Here is a 26,392-nt window from a genome sequence, read left to right as displayed (position 1 = left end):
AACGTCTCAGGTCATACAGCATTCGGGCTTTATGATACAGTTCTTATGCGTTATAATATCCGAAGCTATAAGTGCGTCACAGTGTTCATAAAATCGACTACGACATAAAATCCGAAAACGAACGTGCGTCATAACGTCCGGGACATTGCGATGCACAAAATCCAAATGAGATGCGAAAAAAATGTACGTCGCAAAGTTCGGGACCTTATAACGCACATCCGCTTTCGGATATTATGACGCAGCGTGATGCGTCATATTGTCCCAGCAATTATAACGCGCCCTTCTTTTGGATCTTATGACTTGAGACGCTATGACACAGTACCTGTCAAAAAATCCGAAACAATGAGTGCCATATCATCCCGCACTTTATGAGGCAATTCTTTTGCGTCATAACATCCTAGTATCAATGTGAGTCATAAGATTCTAGACGTTATGACGCAGGACTACTTTCGGGCGTTATGACACTAGGATAATTGAGGACTTTAAGACATATATTTATTTTCGCACCTAATGTCCCGGATTTTATGACGCACATTATTTTGGGACGATATGACCTTGGATATTATGACGCAGTTCTTATGCGTCACAATATCCGAAACTATAGGTGCGTCACAGTGTCCGGAATATCGACTGCGACATAAGTTCCGAAATCGAAAGTGCGTCATTAAGTCCGAAACACTATGACACACATACGTCTCGGATGTTATAACGCAGCCTGGTGCACCATAATGACCCGGACGTATTGGCGCAAAATCTTTCGGACATTATGACACGGTGCCTATTCCGAGCATCGACCTCGCGAGCTGCAGCCAATGCGAAAAAATTACGAAACACTGCAGGTTCACCGGTCTCACGGCTCACATCTGCAGCGAACAAGATACGATACAGACAATAACTACACACTTGTTAAGGCAATGTAACATAGCTTTTCTTTTCTAATGGGTGAATTACCTCATGGTTAAAACCCAAATAAAAAATAGCTAACTAATTTACTGATTACTTGGCCTACAATGAATAAAGTGATACTTATCTTTACTTCGTTCCGTAGTACAATAACAAAACTGGCGTGAAAATAGTGATATACAACAACGAAAAGACGACTAAAACGTTTCCCTTCTAGTCATTAGACGCTATTTCAACATATTCAAACAGGATGTTGCTTTTAAACTACATTACAAAAAATGTCTCGTTGTAACGTATTAAGGCTGAGGCAATTTTTGCACAATTTTGTTAAATGAATTTGTTCCTTTTTAGGGATAAAGGAGCTACATACTTAAGTACCTGCACATTTGGAACAACTGAAAATTTTATTTCTCGTAATCATCCTAGCAAACACTCTACATGTTCTACAACGTAAATGTAAATTCTTATGAAATGTGACGCTCCTTTTATCTGCATCTACTTGCGAGAGGTGAGTATGTCTAAAACTGTAGCCAATGCAGTCGGCTTTTTACCAGTCCCATTTCTTTAAGGTTGCACAGAGAAAGCGCAAAATTCGCAAACGAAAAAAGCAGTTTTTTTCCACACCGTATGTCAGATCTTCATAAAAATCAATCAGCAGTACTGTAACAACATTCTACATACGCTGATTGATTTTTATGAAGATCTGACATACGGTGTGGAAAAAAACTGCTTTTTTCGTTTGCGAATTTTGCGCTTTCTCTGTGCAACCTTAAGTTCAGCGTAACATTAAATTGAAAAAGCCGCTGAGTGCCAACCTTCGAACGCCATGAACGTACCCCAGTGGTACTCAGAGAGCATGTCTGCTACGAAGAGATAGAGAGAATGAGAACCATGCCATATTCCACTCAGAAATAACAACTGCCTACGGAGATTTCCTCCCAACATGCAGCATGCTGGAATGATTTTCCTCTAGACTGCCCTGAAGGAAAGAATCGGTTTGTATCTGCTCGCCATAAACATCATCATCACCACTCGAATTAGTGCGATATGAGCACGGTTCGCATTGACACATGCCTGCGGTTGCGAGCTGCTTACGAGCGATGCTGTAGTTTATGCTCGCAGCATGTTTTGTTCAGATCTGTTCCGAAGGCTTTGCTGTGAACCCCGTTTTATGGGCGCGCTGAGAGATATTTATCAGTGGAACATCTAATTAGGTACATGTCGGCTTTTGGTGCAGATAGCCAAGAGCTTTTATTTTGTTATCGCTGTCCCGAAACATTACTATTTTCAAACACTACTTTGGGACTGACGGAACGGTTGAATGGACTCTAGAATGACAATTACCGGTTCAAAAAGTGACGAATTTCTGTGCCAAGTCCAGTCTCAGAGTCATAAATTGACGAGCACGTTGTCGTGCTCTACCGCAAAACTACACACTCATTCGCAAAGATTATGGTTTATAACCGAAAGACCGAAGGTGAGTTCAGACGCTTCATTCGCTAAGGAGAGAGTGCAAAATTTTGATTAAATTTTGATGCCTAGCAAGGACCGGCGACACACATAAACCAAGTCAGATCATAAAATTTTAGCAGAAGATGCCATCAACTGCACGTCTTGGGTATGGTTAGGATTTTATGAAGGGCTGGAGCACGTAGGTCAAGTCGCACGTGGGTCTTAGCTTTGGTAAGTATCCTTCGTAGGGGCAACAGCTGAAAAAGTGCCCAGCCCAACACAAACAAGCGTGACGTCCGTTCTCTTCAGTGGATAGTACAGAGTGGAGGAAAAAGTTTATCGGTGCCCTGACAGTAGCATGCACCGAACAAAGGGATTAACACAATCCTCGGTGCAAAAAGGCTAACGCAAATTGCCATATATTGAATAAAAAAAGGATTAAAATATTTGAGGACCCGGCAGAAATGATTAATTTTATTCTGATTTTATATTAGGATCCAGACTACAATAACAAACTGGCTGCTGACAAAATCATTATGCTCCAATCACTGATGCAGTTCTGATAGTATTTAACAAAAGCCTATGTGATTCGCATCAACGTGAAATCACCTTTGTTCTGCGATACAAATTTCTCTATGGGCTACTATATTCACATTAAGCTCTATAGCAAGTACCTCCTGCACGAATTCACTATCAGTAGCTGTAATGAAGATACCTTGTCTATTCTTAGAAATACTTTCATTTTTCACTTACAATGAAGAGCCTGTGCTGAAATATCAAAATAATTATCTTGCACCCTAACCGAACATCAACCCCTGCAGGGTGAAGTATAATTTTATAACACGCATATTGGACATAATTTTCGATTTTATTATTTTGGGCAAACTTCCTTGATAGTCCCTAACCCCCCACCTTAATAATGTAGGCAACAATACATTTGTTCATATACAGTACTCTTATGACCAAGCAAATTCCAGCCCAACACTACATAACGCACGAAATTCCACTATGTTATTCATTGTTTGTTCAAATTCGTACGAAAAGATATTAATATTCACACGGTAGCATCTTTGTTGTAATGTGAACGGCAAACGATACCTTCACATTTTTAATGCCATCCGGATGTTATTCTTTTGTCATTAATATAGCACGTACAACACTTGTACCTAAAAGTTTTTTTGCGCTCAACCATGCTAGCTTGAAATAGAATCCCAAAAATAGGAATTGCTTTATCCCCAATAATTGGAATATGGGCGGCATGTGCCTATTTGTAACTTTTACTCGTTCACTAAGTTCCTCTGAATGCAAACGAAATAGGTTCCTCACAATGAAACCACAGCAGATAGCAATGCGTGGAAAAGTCTCTACATATCGTCGCTGTTGTGCTATCTTATGACAAACGCCATTTTGGGGTAAACTGAGTTAGATATGCCACATCACTTGGCTAAAAAAACTCTACAAAGTGGCGTTTTCAGAATTTTGACATTCTGCTTGGTTACTGAGATATAGCGAGAAACGTGCTGAGATATGTTTGATTTTTTGTTTGAAATGACTGTGTCTGGGGATTGGCTCAAGTTATCTTGATGTAAAAGATGTTTTTATGTGTAAAACTATCTGAGAAACACAATGGCATAATCATTTTCAAAACAAAAATACACCAAGTGTGAGAAAAATGCCGTTTTAGTTTTAAACTGGAAAAATAGCATGTTTGGCAACGCTGTAACCAAAAATAGCTATTTTTCCTAGATTCCCTGACTCATTTCCTTCAAAATGCATCTCACCGATTGTTTATAGACCAAATGAAGCCAAAATATGAATAAAAGTTAAAAATTGATGATTTTTTCTATGGAAAATTTTCCATGCACGATTATGACACGCTATACAAATTTTGTCATCAATGCACACCTATGACACGTGTGAGTGCGACTTTTGTTTACATTTATAGTAAAAGCTCGCAACATAGTCAACCGATCTGCGTAATGTTTGAGAGAACAATACAGAATAGATAGACGCATCAATTGTCTTCTTTGAATTGTTTATACCATTTATAAATGTTTCAAGATATTCAATCTCAAACATTAAAAATCGTTTTTCTCGAAATGTGCGAAATGGCGCTTGTCATAAGATAGCACAACAGCGACGATATATGTATGGTACCTAGATAGTAACATTGTGTGGGTAGTGAGCTTGTTTTGTCCATATTTGGTAAGGTACCGCAATATTTCATTGCCTATAAATTGGTGCCAATATATTTGCTTTGGTCATAAGAAGTAGTGTAATTACAGAAAAGACAAAGAATGTGCAATACTAATATTCGAACGCAACGAAAATTTAGTGTTGAGTGTGCCAGTAAGTTGAAGAAAGATGACAGACGCAACTCTAACAAACGGCATCCAGTGAATAGATTGATAATAGGTATAGAGTCACACAATCGTCTGAACTCTCGATCGAAGCAGATCGTTTTCTTGTGCTGTGCATAGAGTAGATCAATATAAATATATACATTGTGAAGGCCAGTCATTGTTTGCGGCAGGCTTTGTTCGCCGGTGCCTAGGTTGGTGAAGTGAATAGTTCAATAACCGGACAAGCCGCTATATAAGCTAAGTATCTTTTTTTTTCTCATTTCCCTTTCCCCCGATCTGTCGCTACTTCTTAGATCCCTTTCCCCTGAATATAAGTTTCATCTCTCGTTTACACCACGTGCTATCCTCGTGCCTAAATGGCCGAGGGCGAAGTAACATTGGATGGGAATGATATTCCCATGGATATACCGGATAAACCCGAAATTACTCCCTCCCCTGATTCCCCCAGTCCTCCTCGTATTAAAACATACCCACCCAGTTCAACTGGGCCCTGGGTGGTCTATTTCCGGCCCATTACGAAATCGCTTAATATTTTAGAGATCTCACGGGAGCTGACTGCTAACTACCCGGCCGTAGCTCAGATAACACGTGTTAGAGCTAATAAGATACGCATATTAGTGAATGACCTCGACCAGGCAAACCAGATTGCTCGCAGCGAGCGCTTTACAAAGCAATTTAAGGTGTATATACCTTGTTTGGCAGTGGAGATCGACGGGGTCGTTGCCGAACCGGGTTTGAAGTGCGAAGACGTGTTGAAGTATGGAGTTGGTTGCTTTAAGGACCCCTCACTTGAACATGTGAAGATTCTGGAATGCAAACAATTGTATTCAGCAAAAACTGAGAATAATAAGACAACTTATTCATTGTCAGACTCGATTCGGGTGACTTTCTCCGGGTCTTCCCTCCCCAACTATGTCCTCCTGGATAAGGTTCGTCTACCGGTTCGCCTGTTTGTACCGCGGGTAATGAACTGCAGCAATTGCAAGCAGCTGGGCCACACAGCCACCTATTGTGGCAATAAGAAAAGGTGCGGCAAATGCGAGGGAGAACATGAGGATGACTCTTGCAGTGGAGAAACTGAGAAGTGTACTTACTGCGGGGGCATTCCGCATGATCTTAAATCATGCCCCGCGTACAAACAGCGCGGGGATAAAATTAAGCGCTCCCTTAAGGAACGCTCGAAGCGCTCTTATGCAGAAATTCTTAAGAATGCTTCGCCATCTGTCCCTTCCGAAAATTCCTTTGCTCTTTTGGCTGGCGTTGAGCAAGAATCTGACGACCCACAAGAGGGAACATCTTTGGTTAACCCAGGGGAGTCCAGGAAGAGGAAAAATCAAGCTTCCCCTAGATTGCCTCGTAAGGGTGCCAAGGTGTCGTCCACTCAGAGTGCGCCAACTACAATCAATAAATCCAACGGAAGTGATGCACTAAAGCCGAAGCAATTTGCTCCAGGACTTGGAAATTTTAATTCTAACAAGGAGTATCCACCACTTCCAGGGACACCAAAAACCCCAAGTGTTCCCTTTTTTCAAACAAACACTCAGTCCAGTAGCGGACTAATGAAATTTTCTGACATAGTGGACTTAATTTTCACAGCTTTCAATGTTACTGATCCTCTTAAAAGCATTCTGATACATTTTCTCCCTATGGTGCAAACATTTTTGAAACAGTTGACTGCTAAATGGCCCCTCCTTGCAGCGATCGTATCCTTCGATGGCTAAGTCATCAAACGAGGTCACTGATTCGATCACTGTCCTACAGTGGAATTGCAGAAGTATCCTCCCGAAAATCGATTCCTTCAAATTCTTACTAAACAATTTAAAATGTGATGTTTTCGCATTATGTGAAACTTGGTTAACTTCCGATATAAATCTCAACTTCCACGACTTTAATATAATCCGTCTGGATCGAGAAAACCCTTATGGAGGAGTACTTTTGGGGATCAAAAAGTGCTATTCTTTAAACCGAATTAACCTCCCTTCGACACCAGGCATTGAAATTGTCGCTTGTCAAGTTCTAATCAAAGGTAAAGACCTTTGCATTGCTTCCATCTACATTCCTCCTAGAGCCTCGGTAGGGCACCGAACGCTTTGTAATATCACGGAATCCTTACCGGCACCGCGGCTAGTTCTGGGAGACTTTAACTCGCACGGTACGGTATGGGGCTGTCTTCATGATGATAATAGATCAACATTAATCCAAGATCTTTGCGATAATTTCAACATGACCATCTTAAACACGGGAGAAATGACGCGGATTCCTACACCACCAGCACGCGCAAGCGCGTTGGATTTGTCGCTTTGCTCGACATCGCTACAGTTAGATTGCATGTGGAAGGTGATCCCTGATCCCCACGGTAGCGATCATTTGCCTATCGTGATTTCAATTGCTAACGGTTCAAGACCATCGGAAACAATCAATGTCTCGTATGACCTAACACGGAACATTGATTGGAAGAGTTACGCGACCGCGATATCCGTTAAAATCGAATCCACTCAAGAACTTCCTCCGGAGGAAGAGTACAGGTTTTTGGCTGGCTTGATTCTCGACAGTGCGAATCAAGCTCAGACTAAACCAGTACCCAGCGCGAATACCCATGGACGGTCTCCCACCCTGTGGTGGGATAAAGAGTGCTCAGAGCTGTACGCGGAAAAGTCCACTGCATATAAGGCCTTCCGGGAAGACGGGTTACCCGCTAGCTATCTACAGTACGCGTCGTTAGAAAGGCGAATGAAGAGTCTAATGAAAGCCAAAAAACGCAGTTATTGGCGCCGGTTCGTCGACGGGTTAACGAGAGAAACAGCGATGAGCACTCTTTGGGGTACGGCTCGACGTATGCGTAACCGTAATAGTACCAACGAGAACGTGGAATATTCAAACCGTTGGATATTCGCTTTCGCCAAGAAGATCTGTCCGGACTCTGTCCCGGTACAGAAAACGTGCCGCGCCGCGTCTCCTCCCGATACCGCGAACGAAACACCGTTTTCGATGGTGGAGTTCTCACTTGCTCTCTTATCGTGCAACAATAACGCCCCAGGGTTAGACAGAATCAAATTCAACTTGCTGAAGAATCTGCCTGACACTGCAAAAAGGCGCTGTTTATTTAACAAGTTTCTTGAGGGTAACATTGTCCCTTATGAATGGAGGCAAGTGAAGGTCATCGCCATCCAAAAACCAGGAAAACCAGCCTCTGACCACAACTCGTATCGGCCGATTGCAATGCTGTCCTGTATTCGGAAGTTGTTCGAGAAAATGATCTTGTTTCGCCTCGACAATTGGGTTGAAGCAAATGGCTTACTGTCAGATACACAATTTGGCTTCCGCAAAGGCAAAGGGACGAACGATTGCCTTGCGTTACTTTCTACAGAAATCCAAATGGCCTATGCTAACAAAGAGCAGATGGCATCAGTCTTCTTGGATATTAAGGGGGCTTTTGACTCAGTTTCTATCAACATTCTGTCAGAGAAGCTGCACCAGCATGGTCTTTCGCCAATTTTAAATAACTTTTTGCTAAACCTGTTGTCTGAAAAGCACATGCACTTTTCGCATGGCGATTTAACAACATCGCGATTTAGCTACATGGGTCTTCCCCAGGGCTCATGTCTAAGTCCCCTGCTCTACAATTTCTACGTGAATGACATTGACGATTGTCTTGCCAATTCATGCACGCTAAGGCAACTTGCAGACGACGGCGTGGTCTCTGTCACAGGGCCCAAAGCTGCCGACTTGCAAGGACCATTACAAAATACCTTGGACAATTTGTCTGCTTGGGCTCTTCAGCTGGGTATTGAGTTCTCCACGGAGAAAACTGAGTTGGTTGTTTTTTCTAGGAAGCGTGAGCCGGCGCAACTCCAGCTTCTATTAATGGGTGTAACGATCAATCAGGTTTTCACATTTAAATATCTCGGGGTATGGTTCGACTCTAAAGGTACCTGGGGATGTCACATTAGGTATCTGAAACAGAAATGCCAACAAAGGATCAATTTTCTCCGAACAATAACTGGAACATGGTGGGGTGCCCACCCAGGAGACCTGATCAGGTTATACCAAACAACGATATTGTCGGTGATGGAGTACGGGTGTTTCAGTTTCCGCTCCGCTGCGAACATACACTTCATCAAACTGGAGAGAATCCAGTATCGTTGCTTGCGCATTGCCTTGGGTTGCATGCACTCGACCCATACGATGAGTCTCGAAGTGCTGGCGGGCGTTCTTCCGCTAAAAAATCGATTTTGGGAACTCTCATATCGATTGCTCATCCGATGCGACATTCTGAACCCGTTGGTGATTGAAAACTTCGAGAGGCTCGTCGAGCTTAATTCTCAAACCCGATTTATGGCCTTGTACTTCGACTACATGGCACAGAGCATTAACCCTTCTTCATATACTCCCAACCGTGTTCGTTTCCTAGATACTTCTGATTCTACTGTATTCTTCGACACATCCATGAAGGAAGAGATTCGTGGAATCCCGGACCATATACGCCCGCAAGTGATCCCCAATATATTTTATAATAAATTCCGAGAAGTCGACTGTGACAAAATGTTCTACACTGACGGATCAAATCTCGATGGGTCCACTGGCTTCGGTATCTTCAACAATACTATCACCGCTTCATTCAAGCTCAATGATCCCGCTTCAGTTTACGTCGCAGAGTTAGCTGCAATTCAGTACACCCTTGGGATCATCGACACTCTGCCCACAGATCACTACTTCATCATTTCGGACAGCCTCAGCTCCATCGAGGCTCTTCGTGCGATGAAGCCCAAAAAGCAATTCCCATATTTCCTGGGGAAGATACGGGAGTCCTTGTGTACGTTATCTGAAAAATCTTATCAAATTACCTTTGTTTGGGTCCCCTCTCATTGCTCTATTCCGGGCAATGAAAAGGCCGACTCATTAGCAAAGGTGGGCGCATTAAATGGTGACATATATGAAAGACCAATCTGCTTCAACGAATTTTTTAGTATTTGTCGTCAGAGGACACTCAGCAGTTGGCAAACCTCGTGGAGCAATGGTGAACTTGGACGATGGCTACATTCCATTATCCCAAAGGTATCAACGAAGCCTTGGTTCAGGGGGATGGATGTGGGTCGGGATTTTATTCGTGTAATGTCCCGACTTATGTCCAACCACTACACCTTGGATGCGCATTTGCGGCGTATTGGGCTTGCGGAGAGTAGTCTGTGCGCTTGTGACGAGGGCTATCACGACATCGAGCACGTTGTCTGGGTATGCGCCGGGTAGTTGGACGCCAGGTCTCAGTTAAAGGATTCCCTTCGGGCCCGAGGTAGACCACCCAATGTCCCAGTCCGAGATATGCTGGCAAATCGTGATTTTCCCTATATGTCCCTTATTTATACTTTCATAAAAACGATAAATATCCCAATTTAGCCCCTCTCTTTTTATTTCTCGTTTTAGAAGTTTTCTCCTGCCTTTTGGGACCGATCAGCTCCAGACTGCAACTATGTAACAGCCGTCGCACTTACCACTACGGAAACTGAAGCGAGAGCTACTCGAGGTCCGATGACTTTTGAAGGATTCCCCGCGGGTCCGAAGAATACCATCCGCCAATCCGACCTACTAGACTGAGGCGCTAATTTGTTTCGCTGATCTCCCGTTTGCCCGAAAGTTGCAAGTTTTGCTCTTCTCTCCCGGTCACCATCTACGCTTTCTCTCCCCTGTCCTTGATACAACTGCTTCTACAGCCCCCTCTGAATATCTTGACCAAGCATAAGTCTCCGCTAAAAAAGTTCAAATTTGTATTCTGTATTCCTAGTTTTAAGATAGTTGTAATTTTACCTCTTTGTTAAAACTATTGTCCCCCATCTTGTAAATAGAATTGTATCCCTAGTTTTAAAACACCGGTGAATTTTCTCATAAACATTTGTTCCCCCTTTTGTGTACAAACTACATTGTTAGTTTTAAGATAACTGTAAATATTTCCTAAAAAACTATTACTATTGAATTCCTTGTTTTAAAAAAATAATCTTTTGCTCCCTCTCTTGTATATAGAATCTTATTTCTAGTCTTAAGATAGCTGTAAAATTTTTCTTTAAAAAAAAAAATATTTCGCCATTGTAACCTCCTAGTTTTAAAATATCCAAAATGTAAAAACAAAAGAATTTGGCACCGCCAAGCTAACGCATTTGTGCCTATCAAATAAACGAAATGAATAAAAATAGGTATAGAGTTACAATGGGCTCATTGCCCTATATGAGGAGCAAGCGTGTGAAGTGTAAAAGTTTTTTTCCCAAACAAATTGAAATGTTATAATTTGACATGGGATTTTTATTTACAGGCGAATTGTGTTCATGTTTTATAATATTTACGAAAATGCTTCGCATGAAGGGAAAATTTTAGTTGTAACTTTCCTTTTCAAAGTACTCATGCCGTTTCGCCCTCCTTAGGTTAGAAGTGCTAGGTGTGCATAAAACGAAAGCTGCGCGATTTCTGCAGATAATGTTCCGCTTCTTGGGAGAGCCAAATTTATTTTTATTTCATATCTGAAATATTGATGTCTAAATTCAGATCAACTCGTTTCACGTAGCCGATCCCCTTCATATGAAACATGGAAATGAGAAAGTGTCAAGAGTAGGGTTACCAACCGTCCTTATTTTAAAGGACATGTCCTTATTTTCGAGGTTTTTGGAAAGCGTCCTTATTTTACTTCAAATGTCCTTAATTTTAGTCTCAAACCTTGGCATATACAGGGTGGTTCAACATGAAGTTTTTTAACAGGGCATTTTCCTGAATTTTTTTACTACGTAACAGGCCGACGTGGGTGCCCGGGTACCCACAAAACTGAAATGCCCATAACTAAGGTAATATCCAACCGATTTCGATACTTTCGGCCGTTTTGGATTCAGGAACTCATCCACTTTTGGACATGGTAAAAATGAATCGGGTTACTTCATTCGGTTCCCGGGAATCCGGGTTTCCGGAAGCATGTTCCAGTGCTGGGGTACTATTTGCGAACTTCAATGGAATACTAGCAATATGGGTATCAAAATTCTTGGAATTGCATCAGTAGGCTGTATCTTGTGGTTTTGGAACAATTAGGTGATTTGACCCCAGAACGGACATTCCGGAGCAGGTTCCCGTGGGGCCGTGAGTGGCCATTCCATTCCAATTCCATTTTTCAAATTGCCATAGGGTCCCGTAACAATAAAAACAGACTTCCGAGACAATTTGAAGAGTTTTGATACTCATATTGCTAGGACATTATTAAAATTTACAAATCATATCCTAGTACTGGAACATTACTCCGGAAAATCCGGATTAGCAAAAACCAGATCCATTATTCCGGTTCTATTGTACAGAATCAAAAAGTGGATGAGTTTCTGAATCCAAAACATCTAAAAGTGTCCAAATCGGTTAAAGTAAGCCATAGTTATGAGCATTTCAATTTGTGGGTACCCGGGTACCTTCGTTGGCCTGTTAAAGGTGTGTTTTGTTGGACACATAACTGTTAAAAGAAAAACGTCTTGACGAATCACCCTGTATTAAATTATTCAGATCAACTTTTTTCCAAGAGAATCAATTTCAATTCCTTCCAGTGATTTTTTGTTAATGTTTTTGTTAATGCATACTCTCTGCGACTCATGGCAACCAAAATTTGTTTTACTCAGAAGTAACCAAAATTTGTTGGATAGCTCATTATGAGGTTTGGCCAAAGTGGAATTTTCATTTGGTATTGGCACTACATCATTCTAATTTGTCTCGATTGAGATTCAACATCCCAGTTCAACCTCTGGAAAATTTAGTCAGAACTGTTTTTTTCAGAATTCTGGCTCAAGTGACATAACTGGCATAACATTTTGCAGGGATGTCCTTAATTTGCTCTCAGTCCATTTGGTAACCCTAGTCAAGAGTATGGGTACCTGATGGTCGAAATTTAACAGGCAATCCTCTTATGTTTGGTGTTACAATTTATGAACTTATAAGGATAACACATTATTATTGGCGATCGTTAAGAGAGCATCTCTCAATTTTGTGAATTTCGGATACCCTAGCAAAAGTATTACCACAGATTTTAGTCATGGGAATCTAGCGAGGATGTGTTTTTAACGAGTGTGTTCCTTGATTATGAGAGATAGTCCGAAATAAATTGGCTATCGACTAACATCGATATAATATAAAAGTGAATGAAAATATTTGATAACATATTTATTTTAGTGGGTAAACGACTCGATCTTCGGGAACTGTTTGATTCATATAGAATAAAATATCGATTTGTTATTATCTAAAACTTGTTTCAAGCCCTCCAGAATACAAAATTAATTCGCTACTAATGTTAATTGTTAACTTTAATCTAAACTACTTTTCTTTGACCTGATGATGTACAGTATAAACGAAGAGATTTTCGTGCACAATAAAATGGCAAATTACAAAAATGACAAATTACAAAAAGTCCCGTTATCAAAATCCATCTCAAACTTACGATCCTTTACAACAATTTCCAGAGGCGCCTCGTTTCGTGTCAAATTCATGTGGGACGTTGGCAACGTGCTCAGATTTCTACTCCTTCGACCCATTTAATCATGTTTGCAAGATGAAGGAGGAGGACTTGGTAGAGACCTGTGAGATCATATCAAAAATCGATTATTTTTTTTTCAATTTATTCACCTAATATCCTTAATATAATCAATGAAGGATTTTCATGAACTCGACTGGATTATTAAGTTACAGGGCACCGAACTCAGCACAGTCCGTTTTCTTAGCACTACTTTCAACTGAAACACGTAATAGTCTTCGTCCGCAGAGAACATGAAATATTCAGGGAATCTCACAACTTATTGTTAAATGAATATGTTTGTGTGTGACATATCGTGTGAGGATGATGAGCTCTTTTGCAATTGTAAATTGAATGAATCTGAATAAAAGCCAACTTTTAACTTGAAATGTGGTTTTTCGAAACAAAGTAACACTAATCTGAGATAATTGGGTTACTGTGTCCTAATTCATCTTAGCACTTCTATTCATTCCACCCATTTGAACACATTATTAAGAGCAGTTTTGCTCTCGATGTCGAACAACTCTATTCAAAAAAAAATTTGGTATTTGTAAAACTTCAGGATATGAAAAAATTGACTTTTCCTTTTCATTTGAAACCAAGGGCAAAATAATCGGTCGGGGGGTCTAGATCAACTTTTTACTTTAAAGTTCTTTGGTTGAAAACTTAAGTTTTTTAATGAATCTAATTCTCATTTTTGCCACTAATTGGTACCATACACACATTGATAATATAAATTCGTCAATATAATGAAATCGATCATGCAATGCACGAATTTATTCGTCGTTTTCTGCAACGAAGTATTTTCGTGCATTATAAATAGTAGGTTTCGTTCATTTCATGCACATGAATGGCCGCTTGGTGAACGAAAGCTTTCGTAAATTTTACACATTTAATGTATACTGCACGAATGTTAACGTTGATAACGACATTATTTTTCGTGAATGAAACGAAATGTGTTGTTTATTTTACTAATCGTACTAATATACTAATCGTATATTACGAACGATTTCGTTGGTCGCACGAATTCATTTCGTTTATCTTAGAAAAGTGATCGTATTTATTATCCTCTTATTTCAATCGATCTTTTGGGATTTTTTTTAATTTAAAAAAAATCGATGTCGCCAAATCGATTTTATTGTGATACGAAGGAATGGCCGCTTGATGAACGAAAGTTTTCGTAAATTTTACTTATTTAGTTTACATTGCACGAATGTAATCGTTGATAACGACATTATTTTGCATGAGTGAAACGAAAAATTTTAATAAACGTTCATGTATATTACAAACGATTTCGTTAGTGGCATTGGATCTTTTAGGATCAATTATTGAGGACTAGAAAGATTGTGGTGTGAAGAAATGGACGCTTGATGAACAAAAATTCTAGTAACTTTTACTTATCTACATGGCAAGAATGTTATCGTTGATAACGACATTATTTGTCGTGAATGAAACGAAAAGATTCGTCTATTTCAATAAATGTTTGTGTATATTACGAACGACTTCGTTGGTCGCACGAATTCATTTCGTTCATCTTAGAAAAACTTTCGTATTTATTATCCTCTTATTTTTTCGTTCGATCTTTTGGGATCGATGTTTGACAACACCGATTTTTTAGTTAAAAAAACAGATCTGGCAAAATCGAATTTATTCGTAAATTTTACTTATTTAGTGTACATTGCACGAATGTTATCGTTGAAAACGACATCAATTTTCGTGAGTGAAACGAAATGTTTTGTTTATTTTAATAAACGTTTATGTATATTACAAACAATCTCGTTGGTCGCACGAATTCTTTCGTTCATTTAAGAGAAGTCTTCGTATATTCTTTTGACATTGCTCCGGAAGAGACAAACTCAACCTTATTCATACAAAAACAACGAGCAGTTTGCGATGGCTCAACTGAATCCGTACTGCTCCGGATTCTGGATCAACTGGAAGCGGAAGAGGTTTAAAAAATCTTCCTAAAACCGGCGGAAACGGATACACTCCTAAATAGTCAGACTGACGTATAGCAACAATGACTCCATATTGAAGATCTTTTGACGTTGACGGTTCGACGAATGGTGCTCGTAAATATTATAAAGATATTCGTATATAGCAGCGAACAATTCGTTTGCCGAACGAAGCTGTTTCGTAATAAGCCAACGAAAGACGTTTTCACGAAAAACTCGTAATAAAAAATAAATGTGTTTCCATAGAACTACGAATGATTCATCATATGTACGAAAAATTCGCATATTTTATGAAAATTATCTGTACGAAACTAATGCATAGCGATTTACGAATACATTCTATCAGTGATTAAAAAAAAATACTGAAGGTTAGAATCTGATGAACAATCTCATTGTCTACTACTTCGTTGAAAGCTTTAAATCGATGTAAAATCACCCGAGAAAGTTATTACAATTTTAACAGTTTTTACATGTGCGCGGGGCCTATTGAGTAAGAAGTCCATTAACAAGGAGTTACAAAAAATTGTTGGGTTTAGACGAACAGTATATTCAGATGAATTTCAATGTTTCCCATGCTCAGCAAACAAAAAATGTTTCAGATTCCTCCAGTTCTTGGGTGTCAATGGCATTTTACGATTGGAAACTCGGAACATGGAACTGCAGATCGCTCGGCTTCGCAGGATGTGACAGGATAATCTACGACGAGCTACACCCCCGCAACTTCGATATCGTGGCGCTGCAGGAACTTTGCTGGACGGGACAGAAGGTGTGGAAAAGCGGACATCGAGCGGCTACCAGAGCTGTGGTACAACCAACGAGCTGGGAACCGGCTTCATAGTGCTGGGCAAGATGCGCCAACGTGTGATCGGGTGGCAGCCGATCAACGCAAGGATGTGCAAGTTGAGGATCAAAGGCCGTTTCTTCAACTACAGCATCATCAACGTGCACTGCCCACACGAAGGGAGACCCGACGACGAGAAAGAAGCGTTGTACATGCAGCTGGAGCAGACATACGACGGTTGCCCTCTGCGAGACGTGAAAATTGTCATCGGCGACATGAACGCACAGGTAGGAAGGTGGGCAATGTACAGACCGGTGATCGGGCCTAACAGCCTGCATCCCGTATCAAATGACAACGGCCAAGGATGTGTGAACTTCGCAGCCTCCCGTGGAATGGTAATCCGAAGCACTTTCTTCCCTCGCAAAGATATCCACAAAGTCACCTGGAGATCACCGGACCAAGTAACAAAAAATCAAATCGACCACGTTCCGCTATGGTCCCAAAGCTGTATTTAGGAAGACAAAACTGTTTGCGCATAAACCGTTGGTTTTAGATATATAGTATCTTCGGCAAACTTTCTTAGAACTTTCTTGCCGATTTTTTTTTATATTAGTATAATTAGGGTGGTCCTTGTCGTTATGGTATTCAAAGTATCAGTTTCTTAGATATGTAAAATTCAGCTACATAATGTTCTACAAAGTTATAAATCAATTAAATTAAAGCAACTTTTCTGAAGAAACTATGTGGCTATCTCTAATGGTTCATGTGCTATGATTTTTGCAATATTTAAGGTAGGGTGGCTCTTTAAAAATTGGTTTTCTTTTAATATCTTTTTATGTGTTAATTTCTCGCTAACACTTTGTTCTATAGGTTTTTAGAACTTTTGTAAGTACACATTTTTGCTGAAGCAATGAAGTTTCTATCTCTTTTGTTTGCATAGTTACAGGCGATTTTCAAAACAAAAATGGTTTTTTTCAAAACTATATATGTTCCAACATTGCAAATGGATTTTCAATCTTTTAATTTTATTTGAAAGATCGGAACTTTTCTAGTTTTTGGTGAAAAAATTGCGGGAGCATTATTTCTGTAAAATAAATAATTAATTTTTGAAAATGGTGTATTTTTCAACAAAAATCGTTCATAGCTTTTCAAATAGACGAGATAACAACTTTGTTACTTCAGCAAAAATATTCGCCATACAAAGTTCTAAAAGTGCTGCAAACAAACTACTTACGATAAATCAATGTCTGAAGTGACAAATAAGAAATAGTGATTTTAAGAGGTCACGTTTTCATCGCTCAATCTCTTATGGTACAATCAACTGAAAAATAGTCATTGTGTGCCGTATGTCATGGCAATTCTATTGGATTTGTAAACGTTTTTCAAAGAACAGTCTACCGTACATCTAAATGGTACAGTGGATTAACAGTAGTGTTAGCTGCAAACTATCGTTAATTTTAAATCGGCCAACAAAAGTTATCTATGCTTACTTAAGTAAATCCTTTTTGGTTTGGACTAGTGCTCAAAACTAGTGCTAGAAAGAAAATGCTTTAGTTCACGTATTGTTATCTTAAAATAAAATCTTGAAACGAGTTTGTTATTCATAGCAGCGGAAATTATTGTATGCTTTTCCAACATTTATGCAATGTTTGAAACTATAAATTAATTATCGACTATAATGACGGCTGTGGGTAAGTTAAGGAAAGATTCTCAATTTTTTGTTACAAAACAAATAAAAGTAAGAGGTCTGAAAATCGCTAACTGCGAACTGGTAAAATAACTCACAAAGCATAATTCCCTAGCATCTATATAATGCATGACGGTTGCTTCATTGGCCACGTAATAGATAACTTTTATTTAGAGTTTACTATAGTACGCTATTAACACTATTGTAAATTCACACTAACATGTTGTAGTACGGTAGAATGTTGTGTCACATAGAAGTCAATAGATTTTCTGTGATTTTTGGTATTATCACACACATTGACTATTTCTTAGTTGATTGTACCATAAGAGATTGAGCTATGAAAACGTGACCCCTTAAAACCACTATTTCTCATTTATCACTTCATTCATTGATTTATCGTGAATACTTTGTTTGCAGCACTTTTAGAACTTTGTATGGCGAATATTTTTGCTGAAGTAACAAAGTTGTTATCCCGTCTATTTGAAAAGTTATGAACGATTTTTACATTTCTTACAAAAGAAATGTATAGGATTCGCTCAAACTTTGACAACTTTTTCCGAGGCCCGGAGGGCCGAGTCTCATATACCAATCGACTCAGCTCGACAAATTGAGACAATGTCTGTATGTGTGTGTGTGTGTGTATGTGTGTATGTATGTATGTACAAAATGTCATGTAATTATCTCAGCAATGGCTGAACCGATCATAATGAAATTAGTTTCAAATGAAAGGCCTAACGTTGCCATTTGACACTATTATTTTTGATTTTCGATATATTGTTTACTTTCTGAGATATGGGCGATTTTGTCAAAATACAACAGGTTTTTTGCAAATAACTTTCGAACAATATAATATTGTCTCTCAAACTGCACATAAATAGAAAGCTTGTAAAAATACCTTTCTAACAAGCTATAGATTGTCTAAATCCGTGCACGAGCGGCGGAGATATTAGACATTTTGTATTTTTAGTTCTCGCTTACCAATTTACACCAATTAAAAATGAGATTGTTTCATACAGAGTATTGCTTTACTGGTGTTTTAGGGGCAAAACTAAACCGATTTTGAATATCGGGGTATGAAAACACATCTACGTGATTCAAGGAATTCGATGTTGAGAACATTTTGTGAATTACCTTTATAATAAATGAACTATTTCTCAAAAATCAATATATAAGTTCACTTCAAAGGCAAAATAATGCGTTGATAAAGAAACAGTGAGTTCTAGTATTTATTCCTTGGATTAGGCATTGCGTTCAATCATGAGGTAAATGTTGGATGGTATATCAATACACAGATCAACAAGTAATTCACCTAGTAGTGAGATAAAAGATTTCTAATATAATTATACTTGTGGCGTCACCGAAAGCAACTGTATGTTTGAAGCCCAAAAATCTAGCGAAAATTTAGCTCTTTTGCAAGATTTAGGTTATACTGGTTATGGAGCAAAAATTACTACTTACATTATTTATGATAAGAATGTAAGAATCAATATATCATAATAATATACCTATAAAAATAATGTCAGTGCATTAACCATCATTTGCCATTCCTCACACGCCCCCCCCCCCCATCTCTCTCTCTCACTCTCTCTCTCTCTCTCTCTCTCCCTCTCTTTCTCTCTCTGTCTCTCTTCTATCGCATCTATCTAGCTATTTCTGTATGCATTTCTAAGTTGTGTGATAAGATCTTCTGCCAATCTGAAATATTTATTAATTGTAATTGCGAAGGTTTGAGAAAACAAAACTATTTTTGTCAGCTGCTACATCAACTTAACTTTAATTCAATTGTATTCAAAGCCTGTTTCTACACTATAATTAAGGAAATTCATGGCTATATCAGAAAAATATTTGGCTTAACTGGGTAATATGAAAGTTTGACGATGGAAATTTTCAAAAGAGACATTCCACGTGCGATATTTAAACTATTCGTATCTCTATTGAATTTTGAATGAAATATATGCTCAAAGACTGAAAGCTGAAGCCAGGATTTCGAAGACAAAATACATGAGAAGAAGAGGTTCTAGAGACGACAATGTGAACCTCCCACCCGAGTTCGGATTGACGGTGACGAAATCGAGATGGTCGACGAATTCATGTATTTGGGCTCACTGGTAACCGACGACAATGAAATTCAGAGACGGATCATAGCGGGAAATCGTGCCTACTTTGGACTCCTCGCTCCTCGAGGACGCTCCGGTCGAACAAAATTCGCCGCCGCACGAAGTTGATTATCTTCAAGACGCTGATTAGATCGGTGGTCCTCTACGGCCACGAGACCTGGACTATGCTCGTGGAGGACCAACGCACCCTTGGAGTTTTCGAACGAAAAGTGTTGCGTACCATCTATGGTGGCGTGCAGATGGAAGACGGAACGTTGCGCATTCGTTGTATTGGTACGAACTTTCATGAAAAATAACGGATCAAAGACCAAAAATAGCCACAAATTAAATCCAGGAAAAGAAGTCCCCAAAGTACCAACTCTCGATGGGGGATGCAACTACAATGTGTCTTCTAACTTATCGTCGTCCATATTTGGATATACTGAGTAGTTTGACCCATTTCTTTTTCACAATATTGGTCTGTATAGGACTTATTTATCCATATTTCCTGCACGAGAATTCCGAACGAAACAATACAAACACGGCTTTTATGCAATCGACATAGCCTAGACATTTCACACTATTTACTTCAATGCAAATAAAAACTTTGAAATATCTACCTGTCTCATTCACGAATCGCATTCTCCCTCTGTCGTTCTCTGTTCAAGGGGCTTGAAAGCACATGTGACCTTGTCTCACTTTACTATATTCAATTGCGCGTTAAAATACTGGACCAGTAAATTCTGTTCTGCACATAAATCTTTTTTCGGGAATATGTGACCAAAAAGTAAACTTTGAATTCGTCAAGTAAAGAAGCATGAAAACAAAAAGAATAAAACCAAAAAAAGATGGAAGCCCTAGAAAGTCCATTGCATATTTATTAGCCTTTGGGATTTTCAAAAACATTTCAAAACTTTCTGATGCAAATTTCTGGTTTTCATTTCGTACAATCCGGTTTATTCATTATCTTTATTCAAAAATGTGTTTGGCTTCAAATATATGACCATTTCATTTTAATTAATAATTTCATTCCGCATCTTTTGATTCGTTTTGTTCATCTGCGTTCATTTTACTTATTTTATTCGTTTCATTCTTTGGATTCACTCTGATCAGTTCATTCTTTTTGTGCATTTTACTCATATCATTCATTGTTTTCATTGTATGCATTTTATTAATTTTTTCCAGTTTATTCATTTTGTTCAGTTTCTTCATTTTAATAATCTGACTACTTTTTCAGTTTTAATCATTTCATCCAAATAATTTATTTGATTCAATTTATTTCTTTATATTAATTTATAACCTTTTACTGTAGTTCAATTTTTCATTTTAATCAATGCATTTAATTCTGCTCATTTTCTTCTTTTTATTCATTTTATCACTCCAGCTCATTTTATTTATTTGATTCGTTTGTTTTACATTTCTTACAAAAGAAATGTATAGGATTCGCTCAAACTTTGAAAACTTTTTCCGAGGCCCGGAGGGCCGAGTTTCATATACCAATCGACTCAGCTCGACAAATTGAGACAATGTCTGTATGTGTGTGTGTGTGTGTATGTATGTATGTACAAAATATCATGTAATTATCTCAGCAATGGCTGAACCGATCTTAATGAAACTAGTTTCAAATGAAAGGCCTAACATTGCCATTTGACACTATTATTTTTGATTTTCGATATGTTGTTTACTTTCTGAGATATAGGTCATTTTGTCAAAACATTGCAGGTTTTTAGTAAATAACTTTCAAACAAAGCAACGTTGTCCAACAAACAGCACATAATTAGAAACCTTGTAAAAATACCTTTCTATCAAGCTATATATTGTCAAAATCCGCTCACGAGCGACGGAGATATTAAACATTTTGTATTTGTATTCCTCGCTCACCAATTTTCACTAATTAAAAAGGAGACCGTTTCATATAGAGTATTGCTTTACTGGTGTTTTAGGGGCAAAACTAAACCGATTTTGAACATCAGCGTATGAAAACACATCTACGTGATTCAAGGAATTCGATTTTGAAAACATTTTGTGAATGACCTATATAATAATTGAACTATTTCTCAAAAATCAATATGTAAGTTCACTACAAAAACAAAATAATGCGTTCATAGTGATTTTTTTTCTAGAGTTCATGTATTTATCCCTTGGATTAGGCGTTGCGTTCAATCGTGAAGTAAATATTGGATGGTATATAACTATACAGATCATCAAGTAATTCACCTAGTAGTGAGATAAGACTTCTCATACAATTATACTCGTGGCATCACCGAAAGAAACTGTATTTTTGAATCCCAAAACTCTAGCAAAAATTTAGCTCTTTGCAAAATTTAGATTATATTGGTTATGGCGCAAAAATTACTACTTACATTATTTATAATAAGGATGTAAGGAATCAATATATCGCATAATATACCTATAAAAATAAGATCTGGCATGGCCTCACATGCCCTCCCCATATCTATCTCACTCTCTCTTTCACTCTCTCTCTTTCTTCATGTTGGTAACAACTGTCACGACTCACATCTATCTTGCTATTTCTCTATCCATTTCTAAGTTGTGTGATAAGATTCTCTGCTAATCTTTATTAATATTCAAGCTAATTTCATGTGTGCGATGTAATTGTGAAGGTTTGAGAAAACAAAACTATTTTTTGTCTGTTACCCTATTATTTTCTTTGCATTTTAGTGTACAAGAGACTCGCGGAAACAAGTTTAATAATACATCCTACATATCAAATAAAATATTTGTAGTCCGAGAAAATTTGCAAAATATTTGCCTTATGGGAAAACTATAACTATTTTCAAGGTGGAATTGGTATTTCGAAACGTTGCACTATGGGTAGACAGGTGACCATCGAAAACTACATCAACTCAAATTTATTTCTGTTTCATTCAAAGCTTGTATAAACACTATAATAAAGGAAATTAATGGCTATCTCAGAAAAATATGTGGCTTAACTGGGAGGTGGGACATTCCACGTGCGATATTTCAACTCTTCGTATCTCTATTGAATTTTGAATAAAACATATGCTCAAATATGTCATGTGAAAACTGAGAACACCTTTTTGTGATGATATTATTGAAAATGCACATACTTTATATTGGTATGAACTTTCATGAAAAATAACGGATCAAAGCCCAAAAATATCCACGAATTAGATCCGGGAAAAGAAGTCTCCTAAAGTCCCCACTCTCAATGGGGGATGCAAGTACAAGGTGTCTTCTAACTCGTCTAATCCTCGTCCATATCTGCTCTATACTGAGTACACTTCAATTGAAGTTTCAATGGAAGTCACAATTAGTAGTGAGGCATTGGATAATTCAGCACACGTTTCGTTCGAGTTTTCTATATTGTACAAGTAAATTAGCGAGGATTGCAATCAGAGTTTATGCATTGGACAGATAGTTGATCTGATTACATTTTTGCCATCCTGACAGTTTGAACCATTTCTTTTTCACAGTATTGGATTGTACAGGGCTTATTTATCCATATTTCCTGAACGAGAATTCCGAACGAAACAATATGCAAGCTATAAGGATGACTGGAAAGAGACTGCATTATAATCAACTGAATGCACGCCTTTTATGCTATCGACATAGCCTAGACACTTCACACTATTTATTTTAATTCAAATGAAAACTTTGAAATATCTACTTGTCTCTTTTACAAATCGCATTCTCCATCTTTTGCTCTCTGTTCAAAGGGTTTTCGTGAGATTTTGTCTACTTTCCGAATCTGTAATAAGTTTTGATGTAGGCGTTAATTTGATAAAGTTATGACATATTTGTCGAATGAAGATTCGTCAAATCGTTGTAAACGTCACGAAAGAATGTGTCATGTGACCTTGTCTCACTTTACTATATTCAACTGCGCGTTAAATTACTGGACCAGCAAATTCTATTCTGTACAATATTTTTCGGGAATATATGACCAAAAAGTAAACTTTGATTTCCAAAGCAAATTGAACGTTCCAGGTTCCTGATAACTAATTAAGGTCTATCAATAATGTTGAAACACTAAATAATCTTAAAACGATGCCGTCAAGTAAAGAAGCGTAAAAACGAAAAGACTAAAACAAAAAAAGGATAGAAGCCCTAGAAATCCCATTGTATATTAATTAGCCTTTTCTCGGAAGATACAATTTTCAAAATCATTTCATAACTTTCTGATGTAATGGTTCTCAAATTCGTACAATCTGGATTATCTATTTTCTTATTTTATTCAAAAATGTTTTTTAACTTTAACTTTAAATGATCATTGCATTTTAATTAATTGTTTCATTCAGCATCTTTTTATTAATTTTGTTAATCAGCGTTCACTTAATCTACTTTATTCGTTTTATCATTTGGATTCACTCTGATCAGTTTATTCATTTCGTGCATTTTAGTCATATCATTCATTTCACTTATTTTATTCCCTGTTTTCATTCAATGCATTCTATTCATTTTTCCAGTTCATACATTTTGTTTAAAATGAAGAACATTTCATGAACCTGACTATTTTTTCAGTTTTATTCATTTCATCCAAACAATGCTTCTGACACGATTTATTTTTTCTATTAATTTATAACCTTACAACATCGATTAATTTATCATTTCAATCAATGCATTTTCTTCTTTTTTATTCATTTTGTCAATTCACTTCATTTTATTTATTTGGTTCGTTTGTTTCATTTATTCATTTAATTTATTCTTTATTCATTTTAGTTTCTTAGTTCATTCCATTCATTTTATTCATTTGAACCCTTAAATTAAATTGATTCATTTAATTCTTTTGATTCATTTGCTTCACTTGATTCATTTGATTAATTTGATTAATTTGATTCATTTTATTCATTTAATTCATTTTGTTCATATCTTTAATTTTATTCATTTTAGGTTCAGTCATTCCATTTATTTATTTCATTCAATTTGTTAGTTTGAGTCAATTCATTCTATTAATCTTATACTTATTTCTAAATATAGTCTAAATTTTCATTAATTAAGCTAATATAATTTGATTCGTGTATTTGATAATTTTGATTTACTACTTCGCATGAGTTCTGCAAACTAATGAATAATCCAACAGTGATATGTGTAAGAAATGTCTCATCTCACTGCTAGGTGGATTAAATCGGTTTTGTTGAAAAATACACCATTTTCAAAAATTAATTATTTATTTTACAGAAATAATGCTCCCGCAATTTTTTCACCAAAAACTAGAAAAGTTCCGATCTTTCAAATGAAATTAAAAGATTGAAAATCCATTTGCAACGTTGGAACATATATAGTTTTGAAAAGAACCATTTTTGTTTTGAAAATCGCCTGTAGCTATGCAAACAAAAGAGATAGAAACTTCATTGCTTCAGCAAAAATGTGTATTTACAAAAGTTCTAAAAACCTCTAGAACAAAGTGTTAGCGAGAAACCAATTTTTAAAGAGCCACCCTACCTTAAATATTGCAAAAATCATAGCACATGAACCATTAGAGATAGCCACATAGTTTCTTCAGAAAAGTTGCTTTAATTTAATTGATTTATAACTTTGTAGAACATTATGTAGCTGAATTTTACATATCTAAGAAGTTGATACTTTGAACACCATAACGACAAGGACCACCCTAATTCTACTAATATAAAAAAATCGGCAAGAAAGTTCTAAGAAAGTTTGCCGAAGATACTATATATCTAAAACCAACGGTTTAGACGCAAACAGTTTTGTCTTCCTAAATACAGCTTTGGGACCATAGTGCGTTCTAATCGACGGTAGATTCTTCTCGGACATCACAAACGTCCGCACTTATCGCAGTGCGAATATAGATTCGGACCACCACCTGGTTGCAGTATGCTTGCGCTCAAAACTTTCGACAGTGCATAGCTCTCGTCGAAGCCGAACGCCGCGGCTAAACATCGAGCGGCTACAAGATGGCAGAGTGGCTAAAGAATACGCGCAGCAGTTGGAAGTGGCACTACCAACGGAAGAGCAGCTAGGCGCATCTTGCCCTTGAAGATGGCTGGAGAGATATCCGATCCGCCATAGGTAGCACCGCAGCCACTGCACTAGGTACGGTGGGCCCGGACCGAAGAAGCGACTGGTACGACGGCGAATGCGAGCAGTTAGTCGAAGAGAAGAATGCAGCATGGGCGAGAATGCTGCAACACCGCACGAGGGCGAACGGGGCGCGATATAAACAGGCACGGAACAGGCAGAACTCGGTTTTCCGGACCAAAAAGCGCCAGCAAGAAGACCGAGATCGCGAAGCGATGGAGCAGCTGTACCGCGCTAAAGACACACGGAAATTCTACGAGAAGTTGAACCGCTTGCGCAGGGGCCACGTACCACAGGCCGACATGTGCAGAGATACAAACGGAAATCTTCTCACGGACCAGTGTGAGGTGATCCAGAGGTGGCGGCAGCACTACGAAGAACACCTGAACGGCGATGCAGCAGACGACGAGGATGGCACGGTAACGCATCTGGGAACACGCGCGGAAGACATTACACTACCGGCTCCGGATCTCCAAGAAATCCAGGAGGAGATTAGCCGGCTCAAAAATAATAAAGTCGCTGGGGTTGACCAAATACCAAGCGAGCTACTAAAACACGGTGGCGAGCCACTGGCTAAAGCGCTGCACTGGGTGATTACCAAGATTTGGGAGGAGGA

The sequence above is a fragment of the Topomyia yanbarensis genome, chromosome 2 (genome assembly GCF_030247195.1).
Source record: "Topomyia yanbarensis strain Yona2022 chromosome 2, ASM3024719v1, whole genome shotgun sequence".
Taxonomy (NCBI): domain Eukaryota; kingdom Metazoa; phylum Arthropoda; class Insecta; order Diptera; family Culicidae; genus Topomyia; species Topomyia yanbarensis.
Note: the sequence above shows the minus strand (reverse complement) of the source record.